The sequence below is a fragment of the Somniosus microcephalus genome, chromosome 4, assembly GCF_052327205.1.
Source record: "Somniosus microcephalus isolate GS21.2 chromosome 4, FLI_Smic_1.0, whole genome shotgun sequence".
NCBI lineage: Eukaryota > Metazoa > Chordata > Chondrichthyes > Squaliformes > Somniosidae > Somniosus > Somniosus microcephalus.
In genome coordinates this window covers 218,710,980-218,727,139 of record NC_140990.1, presented here as the reverse complement: position 1 = coordinate 218,727,139, position 16,160 = coordinate 218,710,980, and positions in this window count along the sequence as shown.

Sequence of the window (16,160 nt, the reverse complement as noted above, 5' to 3'; positions counted from 1 at the left end):
CTCCGCCGCATCTGCTCTGACGATGCCACCTTCCATACTAGTGCTTCCAACATGTCTTCCTTTTTCCTCAACCGAGGATTCCCCTCTACTGTGGTTGACATGGCCCTTGACTGTGTCCGTTCTATTTCCCGCACTTCTGCTCTCACCCCTTCCCCTCCCTCCCGGAACCACGATAGGGTTCCCCTTGTCCTCACCTTTCACCCCACCAGCCTCCACATTCAACGGATCATCCTCCACCATTTCCGCCACCTCCAGTGTGATCCCACCACCAAACACATCTTCACCTCACCTCCCCTTTCAGCATTCCAAAGAGACCGCTCCCTCCACGACACCCAGGTCCACTCCTCAATCACCCTCAACAGCCCTTCCCCTTCAACCGGTACCTTCCCATGCAAGCGCAGGAGATGCAACACATGCCCTTTTACCTCCATCCTACCCACTGTCCAGGGCCCCAAACACTCCTTCCAGGTGAAACAGCGATTTACTTGTACTTCTTGCAATTTAGTATACACTATTTGCTGCTCACGATGCGGTCTCCTCTACACTGGGGAGACCAAACGCAGATTGGGTGACTGCTTTGCGGAACACCTCTGTTCAATCCATAAGAGTGACCCCGAGCTTCCGGTTCCCTGTCACTTTAATTCTCCGCTTCACGCCCACTCAGACCTCACCATCCTCGGCCTCTTACACTGTTCCAATGAAGCTCAACATAAGCTCGAGGAACAGCGCCTCATCTTTCGATTAGGCACTTTACAGCCTTCTGGACTCAACATAGATTTCAACAATTTCAGACCATAACCTCTGCCCCTATCCTTTTTTTACCATTTTTTTTTCTCTCCTACATGGCAGCTGTCTTTCATTCTGCCAGTGCCATTTACACTTCATCTAGAGCTATCTTTTGTTTCTTAACTTGTCCCATTACCATCTCCTTTTGCCTTGCACCATCACTTAATCTCTCTTAGGATGCATTGTGAAACATTACTTAAAGGATTGACGGTGGATAGGAAATGGCAAACGTTTAAAGATCGCATGGATGAACTACAGAATTTGTTCATCCCCGCTTGGCATAAAAATAAAACAAAGAAGGTGACTCAACCATGGCTAACAAGGGAAATTAGGGATAGCATAAGATCCAAGGAGAGGACATATAAATTGACCAGAAAAAGCAGCAAACCTGAGGATTGGGAGCAGTTTAGGATTCAGCAAAGGAGGACAAAGGGATTAATTAAGAGGGGGTAAATAGTGTATGAGAGTAAGCTTTCAGGGAACATAAAAACTGACTGTAAAAGCTTCTATAGATATGTGAAGAGAAAAAGATTGGTGAAGTCAAGCGTAGGTCCTTTGCAGTCAGAATCAGGGGAATTTATAATGGGGAACAAAGAAACGGCAGACCAATTAAATACTTACTTTGGTTCTGTCTTCACAAAGGAGGACACAAATAACCTCCCAGAGATGTCGGGGAACATTGGGTCTAATGAGAGGGAGGAATTGAATGAAATCAGTATTTGTAGGGAAATGATGTTAGGGAAATTGACGGGATTGAAGGCCGATAAATCCCCAGGGCCTGATAATCTACATCCTAGGGTACTTAAGGAAGTGGCCCTAGAAATAGTAGATGCATTGCTGGTCATCTTCCAAAATTCTATAGGCTCTGGAACAGTTCCCATGGATTGGAGGGTAGTTAATGTTACCCCACTATTCAAAAAAGCTGGTAGAGAGAAAACGGGGAATTATAGACCGGTAAGCCTGACATCGGTAGTGGGGAAAATGCTAGAGTCCATTATAAAAGATGGAATAGCAGAGCACTTGGAAAACAGTGACAGGATCGGACAAAGTCAACATGGATTTACAAAAGGTAAATCGTGCTTGACTAATCTACTGGAATTTTTTGTGAATGTAACTGGTAGAATAGATAAGTGAGAACCAGTGGATGTGGTGTATTTGGACTTTCAGAAGGCTTTCGATAAGGTCCCGCATAAGAGATTAGCGTGTAAAGTTAAAGCACAAGGGATTGGGGGCAAGGTACTGACTTGGATAGAGAACTGGTTGGCAGACAGGAAGCAAAGAGTTGGAATAAACGGGTCTTTTTCCGAGTGGCAGGCATTGACTAGTGGGGTACCGCAGGGATCGGTGCTAGGACCCCAGCTATTCACAACATATATTAATGATCTAGACGATGGAACTAGGTGTAATATCTACAAGTTTGCAGACGACACAAAGCTGGGTGGACGTGTCTGCTGTGAGGATGATGCCGAGAAACTCCAGTATGATTTGGACAGGTTGGGTGATTGGGCAGATGCATGGCAGATGCAGCATAATGTGGATAAATGCAAGGTTATCCACTTTGGTGGCAAAAAAAGGAAGGCAGATTATTATCTGAACAGCAATAGATTGGGAGAAGGGGAAGTGCAATGAGACCTGTGTGTCATTGTGCACCAGTCGCTGAAGATAATCATGCAGGTGCAGCTGGCGGTTAAGAAGGCAAATGGTATGTTGGCCTTCGTAGTAAGAGGATTCGAGTACAGGAATAAGGTTGTCTTGCTGCAGTTGTACAGGGCCTTGGTGAGACCACACCTTGAGTATTGTGTGCAGTTTTGGTTGCCTTATCTGAGGGAAGATGTTCTTGCCATGGAGGGAGTGCAGCGAAGATTCACCAGACTGATACCTGGGATGGCAGGAATGACGTATGAGGAGAGATTGGGTCGATTGGGCTTATACTTGCTGGAGTTTAGAAGAATGAGAGGGGATCTCATTGAAACTTATAAAATTCTAACAGGACTAGACAGACTAGATGCAGGAAGGATGTTCCCGATGGCGGGGGAGTCCAGAACCAGGGGTCACAGTCTAAAGATAAGGGGTAAGCCATTTAGGACAGAGATGAGGAGGAATTTCTTCACCCAGAGAGTGGTGAACCTGTGGAATTCTCTACCACAGAAGGCAGTTGAGGCCAATTCATTAAATATATTCAAGAAGGAGTTAAATATATTTCTTAAGGCTAAAGGGATCAAGGGATATGGAGAGAAGGCAGGGACAGGGTACTGAGTTTGGATGATCAGCCATGATCTCATTGAATGGCGGAGCAGGCTCGAGGGGCAAAATGGCCTACTCCTGCTCCTATCTTCTGTGTTTCTATGTTTAATGTCTCTTAATCTCTCCTGCCTTCCATCCTATCACAGACTTTCCCTTTTGTTCTTTCCTCCCCTCCCCCCTTTCCCTGCCCCTGCACTTGCTTAAAAACCTGTTCAATCACCTGCTTTTTCCAGTTCTGACGAATGGTCATTGACCTGAAACATTAACTCTGTTTCTCTCTCCACAGATGCAGCAAGACCTGCTGAGTATTTCCAGTATTTTCTGTTTTTAATTCACCACTACTCTCTGTTTCCTGTCACTTAGCCAATTTCATATCCATGCTGCCACTGTCCCTTTTATTCCATGGCCTTCAACTTTGCTGGCAAGCCTATGTGGCACTTTGTCGAATGCCTTTGGAAATCCATGTACACCCCGTCAACCAGCCAGCCATTCACCGCAAATCTGTTTTTTATCCCTTAGCCAATTGTGTATCCATGCTGCCACTGCCCGACGGTGAAAGATTCCATGGAAAAAGGAATGGTAGTCTGAGAAATAGAGAATTAAAAATGCAAAGCAAAATGGTAAATTTAGTGTCATACATATGAAGCATGAAAGGAAGGATGCCATAAGTAGTAGAGATCAATGCTCCCCCATTGGTGTGCAGCCGCACACCAATCAGGAGGTCCCGCGCAGGCCACTCACCAACTGCTGTCACTGGAAAAGATACTGCACATGTGCGGCCACTGCAACAAATTTAAAGGGACCGCACACCAAAAAAAATTAGAGGGATCATTGCTGGAGATCATATATAACTAGATAGGATAAAAATGGATAAAGAGGATGTACTTAAAATTAGAAAAGCCACCCAGTCTGGATGGGGTGCATCCTAGATTACTGAGGGAAGTAAGGGTGAAAATTGCGGAGACTCATGGCCACAATCTTCCAATCATTCTTGGATATCGGCGTGGTGCCGAGGACTGGAGGATTGCAAATGTTACACCCCTGTTCAAAAAAGGGGGGAGGAATAAACCTGGCAACTACAAGCCAGTCAGCTGAAAGTCAGAGGTGGGGAAACTTTGAGACAATAATCCAGAATAATTTTAATTAGCATTTGGAAAAGTATGGGCTAATAAATGAAAGTCAGCACAGATTTGTTAAAGGCAAATCAAGTTTGACTAACTTGATCAGGTTCTTTGATGAAGTAACAGAGAGGGTTGATGAGGGTAGTACGGTTGATGTTGAGTATATGGACTTTCAGAAGGCATTTGACAAAGTACTACATAGTAGACTTGTTAGCAAAACTAAAGGGACTGTGGCAGCATGGATATAAAATTGGCTAAGGGACAGAAAGAAGAGAGTAGTGGTGAACAGTTGCTTTTCAGACTGGAGGGAGGTATATAATGGTGTTCTGCAGGGGTCAGTATTAGGACCACTGTTCTTTTTGATATATATTAATGGCCTGGACTTGGGTATACAGGGCATAATTTCAAAGTCTGCAGCTGATACAAAACTTGGAAATGTAGCAAACAATGAGGAAGATAGTAACAGAGGAAGAGAAGGTTCACTCGGTTGATTCCAGAGATGAGGGGGTTGACTTATGAGGAAAGGTTGAGTAGGTTGGGCCTCTACTCATTGGAATTCAGAAGAATGAGAGGCGACCTTATCAAAACATATAAGATTGTGAGGGGGCTTGATCGGGTGGATACGGGGAGGATGTTTCCACTGATGGGTGAGACTAGAACTAGGGGGCATAATCTTAGAATAAGGGGCTGCCCTTTCAAAACTGAGATGAGGAGAAACTTCTTCACTCAGAGGGTGGTGAATCTATGGAATTTGCTACCTCAGAGAGCTGTGGAAGCTGCGACATTAAATAAATTTAAAACGAAGATAGACAGTTTCCTAGCTGATAAGGGAATTAGGGGTTACGGGGAACAGGCAGGGAAGTGGACATGAGTCTAGGTTCAGATCAGCCATGATCCTATTAAATGGCGGAGCAGGCCCGAGGGGCCGTATGGCCTACTCTTGCTCCTACTTCTTATGTTCTTAACAGACTTTAGGAGGCCATAGACAGACTGATGAAATGGGCAGAAACGTGGCAGATGAAATTTAACACAGAAAAGTGTGAAGTGATACATTTTGGTAGGAAGAATGAGGAGAGGCAATATAAACTAAAGGGTACAATTTTAAAGAGGGTGCAGGAACAGAGAGACCAGGGGGTGTATGTACACAAATCTTTGAAGGTGACAGGACAAGTTAAGAAAGCTGTTAAAAAAGCATATGGGATCCTTGGGTTTATTAATCACAAAAGAGAGGGACAATGCAGACATTGTAAATAAGGAGGATGAGTGTGAAATATGAGATGAGATAAACATAGTGAGAGAGGAAGTATTAAGGGGTTTAGCATCTTTGAAAGTAGATAAATCACCAGGCCCGGATGAAATGTATTTCAGGTTGTTAAGAGAAGCAAGGGAGGAAATAGTAGTGGCTCTGACCATCATTTTTCAATACTCTCTGGCTACAGGTGTGGTGCCAGAGGACTGGAGGACTGCTAACATTGTACTGTTGTTTAAAAAGGGAGAAAGGGATAGGCCGAGTAATTATAGGCCAGTCAGCCTAACCTCGGTAGTGGGCAAATAGTTGGAAAAAATTCTGAGGGACAGTATTAATCGTCATTTAGAAAGGCACGGATTAATCAAGGACAGTCAACATGGATTTATTAAGGGAAGGTAGTGTCTGACTAACTTGATTGAATTTTTTGAGGAGGTAACAAGGAGGGTTGATGAGGGTAGTGCATTTGATGTAGTCTACATGGATTTTAGCAAGGCTTTTGACAAGGTCCCACATGGCAGACTGGTCAGAAAAGTAACAGTCCATGGGATTCAAGGGAAAGTGGCAAGTTGGATCCAAATTTGGCTCAGTGGCAGGAAGCAAAGGGTAATGGTCGACAGATGTTCTTGTGACTGGAAAGCTGTTTCCAGTGGGGTTCTGCAGAGCTCAGTACACTGTAAGAATGTAAAGGGTTAATGCAGAAACTACAAGGTTTTTGCAAAATCTAACGGGAACGGTAGCATAGTGGCAATGTCGCTGGACTAGTAATCCAGAGGCCTGGATTAATGATCCAGAGACGTGAGTTCAAATCCCACCACGGCAGCTGGGGAATTTAAATTCAGTTAATTAATTTAAAAAGCTAGTATCAGGAATGGTAACCATGAAACTATCGGATTGTCGTAAAAACCCATCTGGTTCACTAATGTCTTTTAGGGAAGGAAATCTGCCGTCCTTACCTGGTTTGGCCTATATGTGACTCCAGACCCACAGCAATGTGGTTGACTCTTAACTGGCTTCTGAAATGGCCTAGTAAGTCACCCAGTTGTAACTAATTGCTACAAAACATAATAAGAAGGAAGCCAGACGGACCACCCGGCATCGACCTCAGCACCGGCTATGGACATAGCAACAGCACATCCAGCCTAGTCAACCCTGCAAAGTCCACCTCACAAACATCTGGGGACTTGTGCCAAAATTGGGAGAGCTGTCTCACAGACTAGTCAAGCAACAGCCTGACATAGTCATACTCACAGAATCATACCTTTCAGCCAATGTCCCAAACTCCTCCATCACCATCCCTGGGTATGTCCTGTCCCACCGGCAGGACAGACCCACCAGGGGCGGTGGCACAGTGGTATACAGTCAGGAAGGAGTAGCCCTAGGAGTCCGCAACATTGACTCCGGACCCCATGAAGTCTCATGGCTTCAGGTCAAGCATGAGCAAGGAAATTGCCTGCTGATTGCCACCTACCGCCCTCCCTCAGCTGATGAATCAGTACTCCTCCATATTGAACACCACTTGGAAGAAACACTGAGAGTAGCAAGGGCACAGAATGTACGCTGGGTGAGGGACTTCAATGTCCATCACCAAGAGTGACTCAGTAGCACCACGACTGACCGAGCTGGCCGAGTCCTGAAGGACTTAACTGCCAGTCTGGGGCTGCGACAGGTGGTGAGAGAACCAACACGAGGGAAAAACCTACTTGACCTCGTCCTCACCTATCTAGCTGTCACAGGTGCATCTGTCCAGGACAGCATTTGTAGCAGTGACCACCGCACATTCCTTGTGGAGACAAAGTCCCATCTTCACACTGAGGACACCCTCCATCGTGTTGTGTGGCACTACCACCGTGCTAAATGGGATAGATTCACAACAGATCTAGCAGCTCAAAACTGGGCATCCATGAGGCACCGTGGGCCATCAGCAGCAGTAGAATTGTATTCCACCACAATCTGTAACTTCATCGCCTGGCATATCCCTCACTCTACTATTACCACCAAGCCAGGGGACCAACCCTGGTTCAATTAGGAGTGCAGAAGAGCATGCCGGGAGCAGCACCAGGCGTACCTAAAAATGAGGTGCCAACCTGGGGAAGCTACAACACAGGACTACATGCATGTTAAAAAGTGGAAGCAGCATGCTATAGGCAGGCCTAAGCGATTCTACAATCAACGGATCAGATCAAAGCTCTGCAGTCCTACCACATCCAATCGTGAATGGTAGTAGACCATTAAACAACTAACGGGAGGAGGAGGCTCCATGAATATACCCATCCTCAATGATGGTGGAGCCCAGCACCTGAGTGCAAAAGACAAGGCTGAAGCGTTTGCAACCATCTTCAGCCAGAAGTCCCAAGTGGATGATCCATATCGGCCTATGCCCGAGGTCACCACCATCACAGAAGTCAGTCTTCAGCCAATTCAATTCACTCCACGTGATATCAAGAAATGGCTGAGCGCACTGGATACAGCAAAGGCTATGGGCCCCAACCACACCCCGGCTATCGTGCTGAAGACTTGTGCTCCAGAACTAGCTGCACCTCTAGCCAAGCTGTTCCAGTACAGCTATAACACTGGCATCTATCCAACAATGTGGAAAACTGCCCAGGTATGTCCTGTCCACAAAAAGCAGGACAAATCCAACCCGGCCAATTATCGCTCCATCAGTCTACTTTCAATCATCAGCAAAGTGATGGAAGGTGTCATCGACAGTGCTATCAAGCGACAGTTACTCACCAATAACCTGCTCACTGATGCCCAGTTTGGGTTCCGCCCAGACCACTCAGCTCCCAACCTCATTACAGCCTTGGTCCAAACATGGACAAAGGAGCTGAATTCCAGAGGTGAGTTGAGAGTGACTGCCCTTGACATCAAGGCAGCATTTGACCGAGTGTGGCATCAAGGAGTCCTAGTAAAACTGAAGTCAATGGGAATCAGGGGGAAAACACTCCACTGGCTGGAGTCATACCTAACACAAAGGAAGATGGCTGTGGTGGTTGAAGGTCAATCATCACAGCCCCTGGACATCGCTGCAGGTGTTCCTCAAGGCAGTGTCTTAGGCCCAACCATCTTCAGCTGCTTCATCAATGACCTTCCCTCCAACATAAGGTCAGAAGTGGGGATGTTCACTGATGACTGCACAGTGTTCAGCGCCATTCACAACTCCTCAGTTAATGAAGCAGTCCATGCCCGCATGCAACAAGACCTGGACAACGTTCAGGCTTGGGCTGATAAGTGACAGGTAACATTCGCGCCACAGAAGTGCCAGGTAATGACTATCTCCAACAAGCGAGAATCTAACCACCTCCCCTTGACATTCAACGGCATTACCATTGCCGAATTCCCCACCATCAACATCCTGGGGGTCACCATTGACCAGAAACTTAACTGGACGAGCCACATAAATACTGTGGCAACAAGAGCAGGTCAGAGGCTAGGTATTCTGCGGCGAGTGTCTCACCTCCTGACTCCCCAAAGCCTTTCCACCATCTACAAGGCACAAGTAAGGAGTGCCATGGAATACTTTCCACTTGCCTGGATGAGTGCAGTTGCAACAACACTCAAGAAGCTCAACACCATCCAGGACAAAGCAGCCCGTTTGATTGGTACCCCATCCACCACATTAAACATTCACTCCCTCCACCACCAGTGTACCGTGGCTGCAGTGTGTACCATCTACAAGATGCACTGCAGCAACTCGCCAAGGCTTCTTCGGCAGCATCTCCCAAACCCACGACCTCTTCCACCTACAAGGACAAGGGCAGCAAGCGCATGGGAACACCACCACTTGCAAGTTCCCCTCCAAGTCACACACCATCCTGACTTAGAAGTATACTGCCAATCCTTCATTGTCGCTGGATCAAAATCCTGGAGCTCCCTATCTAACAACACTGTGGGATTACCTTCACCACACGGACTGCAGCAGTTCAAGAAGGCAGCTCACCACCACCTTCTCAAGGGCAACTAGTGATGGGCAATAAATGCTGGCCTTGCCACCGCTCCCAGATCCCATAAGCGAATTTTAAAAAATGAAGTTAGTTGCTAAGCGGGCAGTGTTTGCAAGAGCAAAGCCACAAATACTTCCTGTTATTGATAAAGTTGTTGCGAAGTCTATATCACACGCAGGGTCAAAAGGAACAGAAGCAGACATTGAGATGAAGATGCCAGACAAGATAGCAGAACTGTCAATAATGCTGCGTGCCATCTTGCGCGTTAAATGAGCCTGCCATGGACAGACATGATTGGAATTTGTTAATCAAATGATCTGAACTTTGAAGGATAAAAGGTGACTTTTCGACTTGGGATGTACAGACATAGAGAGAAGGATGACAGTAACTGTACAGATGGAGTTATGCTAGCCAAATGCACTTAACATCTCTCTGGTATGCTGGTATTGAGGTCCAAAGCCTAACGCTCTTCTTTGCTAGTAAAACAACCGCTGGACTGGATTAAAGAAACAACGGAGACATCGCACGTTACGCTATCCAGTAACTGAATTTGGTAATATCCTTCAGGACTGTAAATTACTGTCACTTAATATTAGTCTGTGGCAGCTGTATTAACTTCTACTGTATTCCAATAAAACATCTACCATGCCAATATGGAGTCACATCCGAATCATTACGTTTGAGGTGTAAAACCTCTTACAACACGGTCCCTTACTTTTGGTGGTATATATCAATGATTTTGACTTCAATGTAAGGGGCATGATTAAAAAGTTTGCAGGTGATCCAAAAATTGGCCATGTGGTTGATAGTGAGGAAGAAAGCTGTGGACTGCAGGAAGATATCAGGTGGGCAGAAAAGTGGCAAATGGAATTCAATCCAGAGAAGTGTGAGGTACTGTAATGCATTTGGGGAGGGCTAACAAGGCAAGGGAATACACAATAAATGGTAGGATACTGAGAAGTGTAGAGGAACAGTGTTGGAGTGATTGTCCACAGATCCCTGAAGGTAGCAGGACAGGTAGATAAGGTTGTTAAGAAGGCATATAGGTTACTTTGCTTTATTAGCTGAGGTACAGAATATAAGAACAGGGAGGTTATGCTTGAACTGTATAAAACACTAGTTAGGCCACAGCTGGAGTACTGCTTGCAGTTCTGGTCACCACATTACAGGAAGGATATGATTGCACTAGAGAGGGTACAGAGGAGATTTATGAGGATGTTGCCAGGACTGGAGAATTTCAGCTATGAGGAAAGATTGGAAAGGCTGGGGTTTGTAATGATCAGTAACCTGTCATTCTGGAATGGTACACTAGGTGGTGCTGTATGTATAGAAGAGTGGGCTACCCAGGATGCACCAGGCTACCCACAGGGCAGCAGTCAAGATGGATGCCTCTACAGATACTGTACCTAGTCCACATGTGCTCAATAAAGTGTCTAGCAAAAGCTAGCTGTTCTTAATAAAAACGACTAGATATTAATGAACATAACTTGGTACCAGGATTGGTAAGATCTGCTGAATATTGTGCAACACAACATGGAGAATTTGAAGCCACGAGAGCATTTGAAACTCACAGGAAATGTCGACTACAATTGGCAGACTTTTAAACAACAATTCGAACTCTAGATTGCTGCCATCGGGTACGGTACGAAGCCAGACGCAAGGAAAATAGCGTTGCTGCTCACGGTTGCAGGCCCACAGGCGATAGAGGTATTTAATACATTTGTATTTAATCCAGAGGAGAACAGAGAAAAGTTAGACGATGTGCTAAAGAAGTTTGATATACATTGTTCTCCAAAAAGAATGAAACCTATGCGAGGTACATCTTCCGTTCTCGGACACAGCAGCAAAATGAGACTTTTGATAGCTTTTTGACTGATCTGAAACTGAAAGCACAGACATGTAATTTCTCTGAGCTGAAAGCATCCATGATTCGTGCCCAGATTGTGTTTGGTATTCATGATAAAAAAGTCAGGGAACGTCTGTTGAGAGAAACCGAACTAACATTGGAAATTGCTGTGAAAATATGCCAAGCTAGCGAGCTAGTTAAAAAGCATGCCAAGACTTTCAGTGAAATCAATGATGATGCGATTGCAGTAAGTGCTGCTGTCGGTGCTGTGTCCTACAAGGGGAAGAAACATGGGCAGAACAGAAGTGAAAAGCAATCGGAGGAAAGAAATTTTTATTGTAAACGCTGTGGTTACAAACACCAGTTAAAACAATGTCCAGCGTTTGGAAAAATGTGCACAAAATGTCATGGAAAGAATCACTTTGCCAAACAATGCTTTTCAAAAGTAAAAACTAAGAAAGGGCAACGAGTTAATGTAATTGAGGACACTGATTTAAGTGAGACATGTTTTGTAGGAATGGTGTCATATGACAATATCAAAAAGGATACAGAAAATGTGCAGCCCTCAGGAATTAACAATGCTGAAAATAAAGTTAATGCAGTAAAAGAGGACAAATGGATGATCCCACTGCAGGTAAATGGAGCATTAGTTACATTGAAACTAGACACTGGGGCAAAAGCAAACTTAATCAGTATGAGTGACATCAACAATATGAAAGAAAAGCCCAAAATACAGAAAAAGTCAGTACTACTGAAGGACTATAATGGACAGAAAATAGATAGCTTAGGTGTATGCAGACTTAAAGTGACAGTCAAAGACAAAGTGCATCATCTCATGTTTTCTGTTGTGGCTGAAGGACTTGATTCACTACTGGGTGACAAAGCTTGTGAGGACTTAGAACTGGTCAAGAGAGTCTACCATATAAACTGTGCCATAAGCAGACCAGATGACTCGATGGATTCTGTCGTGAATAATTTCCAGGATGTGTTCAAAGGATTTGGAGTTCTACCATTCACTTACAAGATCCAGCTAAAGGAGGATGCTCAGCCAGTGGTACATGCTCCACAAAGAGTTCCAGCACCCCTGCGTGACCGGCTCAAGAATGAACTGGACAGAATGACCACACTAGGAGTCATCAGGAAAGTCGAAGAGCCAACAGACTGGGTTAACTCCATGGTATGTGTAAAGAAAAAGAACAATGATCTAAGAATATGCATGGATCCAAAGGACTTAAATGCAAACATAAAACGTGAACACTACCAGATTCCCAAGCGAGAAGAAATCACCAGTGAAATGTCAGGTGCCAGATGCTTTACAAAGCTCGATGCCTCACAAGGATTTTGGCAACTAAAACTGGATGAAGAGAGCACCAAATACTGTACCTTCAACACACAATTTGGCAGGTTTTGTTTCCTCAGAATGCCTTTCGGGATAATATCTGCATCTGAAATCTTTCATAGAGCGATGGAACACATAATTGAAGGTCTGGAAGGAGTTCGGGTCTATGTTGATGACATCATCATCTGGGGCTCCACACTGAAAGAACACAATGAGAGACTGACTAAAGTGCTACAGAGCATACGCCGGAATGGACTGAAACTTAACAAAGCCAAGTGTCAGTTTGGCATCCAGGAAGTCACTTTCCTAGGAGATAATCTATCTGGTAAAGGAATAGAGCCAGATATGGAAAAAGTAAACGCCATACTCAAAATGCCCCGACCCACTGACAAAAAAGGAGTGCTACGCATCATGGGGATGATAAACTTAATTGGAAAGTTCATTCCTAACTTGTCAGCCAAGACAGCCTGCCTGCGAGACCTGCTATGTAAAACAAATGAGTTCGCATGGACAGAAAGACATGAACAAGAGTGGATAAACCTCAAAACAGTGCTGACAACCACACCTGTACTCACCTTCTTTGCCCCAACAAAAAGAATCAAAGAGTCAACGGATGCATCAAAAGATGGCCTAGGTGCGGTCTTGCTACAAGCAGAGGGTGAAGATTGGAAGCCTGTTGCCTATGCCTCCAGGTCTATGACTGATACTGAGTGTCGATACGCCCAGATTGAAAAGGAATGTCTAAGCTTGGTAGTTGGACTAGAAAAGTTTCATGGCTACATATATGGACTTCCCACCTTCACAGTTGAGACAGACCACAGCCCATTGGTTGCCATCATAAAAAAGAACCTGAATGAGATGTCTCCAAGGATTCAACAACTCATGATGAAGCTGCAAAGATATGACTTTGAACTGATCTACACACCAGGCAAATACATAGTGTTAGCAGATGCACTATCCCGAGCACCCACAATGAGTCATGTGAGCTCTACTGAAGAAGACGTGGATGTTCATGTGATTATGGTCACTGCTGCACTGCCTGTGTCAGACAGAAAATCAAAGCAAATAGCAGAAGAAACAGTAAAAGATACAGTATTACAAACAGTAATAGAGAACATTCATCATGGTTGGCCAAAAGGATCCTGTCCAAAATATTTTCACATCAGGTGAGAATTGAGTGTCGCAAGTGGACTATTACTAAAACAGAACAGAATAGTCATTCCACAGGCTGTACGTCAAGACATGCTCAAAAGGATTCACGAGGGACACCTCGGAATTGAAAAATGCAAAAGGAGAGCAAGAGACACTGTTTATTGGCCTGGCATAAATAAGGACATTGAGAACATGATAGGCAAATGTGAGACATGTCAGAAACACCAAAACAAACAAGCAAAGGAACCAATGATAGTAGCGAACATACCAACAGCACCATGGCAAAAGGTTGGTATGGACCTTTTTCATTTGAATGGTAAAGACTATCTATTAGTGATTGACTACTATTCTAATTATCCTGAGATGGCGCTGCTCTCAAGCACATCAGCAAGCAGTGTCATAATGCATGTTAAATCCATCTTCGCCATACATGGAATTCTCAGGATTGCCATTAGCGACAATGGTCCGTGCTTCAACTGTAAGGAGTGGCAACAGTTTGCAGCACATTATGACTTTCAACACATCACATCCAGTCCTTTGTATGCTCAGTCGAATGTTAAGGCAGAGAAAGGTGTTCAAGTTCTCAAGCAGCTACTGAAGAAAGCAACAGAAAGCAAGTCTGATCCTTATCTCGCCCTGCTGAGCTACCGAGCCTTACCTTTAGACTCTGGTTCTTCACCTGCTGAACTCCTAATGGGTCGCAAGTTGCGTACCACGCTACCCTGCTGTGCAAAAGAAAAGCAGAGTAAGGAACTGAGACAGAGGCCTAGAAATTGAGTTCTGGCGCAGCCAGGGCTTTAGCGCCGGAAGTTAGTGCCGGAGCTAAGTCGCGCTGGTCGGGCCCAAAATTCAATAGTTCTGCGCCCAAACGGCTGCCGGCGCTGCTGAGAGCTGTTTGCGCCTGGAAACTGGCGCAACGCGCTGAATTTCGGCGCTATTCCGGCGCTGTGGCGCCCGCTGCGGTGCGGCAGGTTCGGGAAGTGCAGGCCTCCTCCTTCCCTTAAGGAGGAGCTGCCTGCACCCGGCCGCGGCCCGCGAAAATCTTTTTAAAAATGAGCCCGGCACCTCGGACAAGTGCCGGGCTTGCTTCTGTTCCGGGGGGGGGGGGGGAAGTCCGGGGAGGGAGCTGCGGCCAGGCGGCCGGCGGGAAAGCGGCCGGCCGCCGCGGGGCCTTTAATGCGCCGGCGCAAAAACATGTTGGACTCTGTTGCCAGAGTCTTAGTTGCGGCTGCCACGGGCGAGGCGGCCGCAACTGAATTTCGGCGCTGGGGCCCGTCGGCATGGCAACCGGGACGCTGCGCACACCGATGACGTCATCGGTGCTGGCGCAGCGCTACCGGTCTACCGCGGCGGAAGGGCCCCAGGCAATTTAGGCGCCGGCGCCAATTGCAGCGCTAGGCCCTCTAGCGCCGCAAAATCGGCGCTAAGGGCACTGAATTTCTAGGCCATAGACTTCAACTGTTAAAGCTGAAACAGAAATCATACTATGACAAGTCATCCAAAACTCTGAAACCATTGACAAGGGATGATGTTGTCAGGATTGAGGATCCAGATGCATGGAACAGGAAAGCTACAGTTCTTGAGGATGCAGGACCAAGGTCATACACTTTTAGAACTGAGGAAGGACAGATTCTCAGGAGGAACCGCCGTTCCCTCCTAAAAACACGAGAGACTATCGAAGAGCAAATCGATGACAATGCCGCAACTGAATCTTGTCACTCACCACCAGAACAATCTAACACAAATACACATAAGGCTCTCATGAAAACACATCAGACTTACCTGTGCTGAGAAGATCCACACGTGAAGTTAAAAAGCCTGATAGACTTAATCTTTGAGTACAAAGAAAACTACATTGAAAATGTATTGACTGTTGAAGATGTTGATGTTGTTATTGATTGATATTGATTGATACTGATTTTGTTTAACCTCAAAGAAAGGGGGATGTAATGATCAGTAACCTGTCATTCTGGAATGGTACACCAGGTGGTGCTTTATGTATATAAGAGTGGGCTACCCAGGATGCACCAGGCTACCCACAAGGCAGCAGTCAAGATGGATGCCTCTACAGATACTGTACCTAGTCCAGATGTGCTCAATAAAGTGTCTAGCAAAAGCTAGCTGTTCTTAATAAAAATGACTAGTTATTAATGAACATAACAGGGTTGTTTTCTTTGGAACAGAGGAGGCTGAGGGGAGACTTGATTGAGGTGTATAAAATTATGAAGGGCCTAGATAGAGTGGATAAGAAGGACCTATTTACCCTAGCAGAGTGGTCAATAACCAGGGGACAGAGATTTAAAGTAATTGATAGAAGGATTAGAGGGGAATTGAGGAGAACCTTTTACACCCAGAGGGTGGTGGGGGTCTGGAACTCACTGCCTGAAAGGGTGGTATAGGCAGAAACCCTCATCGCATTTAAAAAGTACTTGGATATAAACTTGAAGTGCTGTAATCTACAGGGCCACAGACCAAGAGC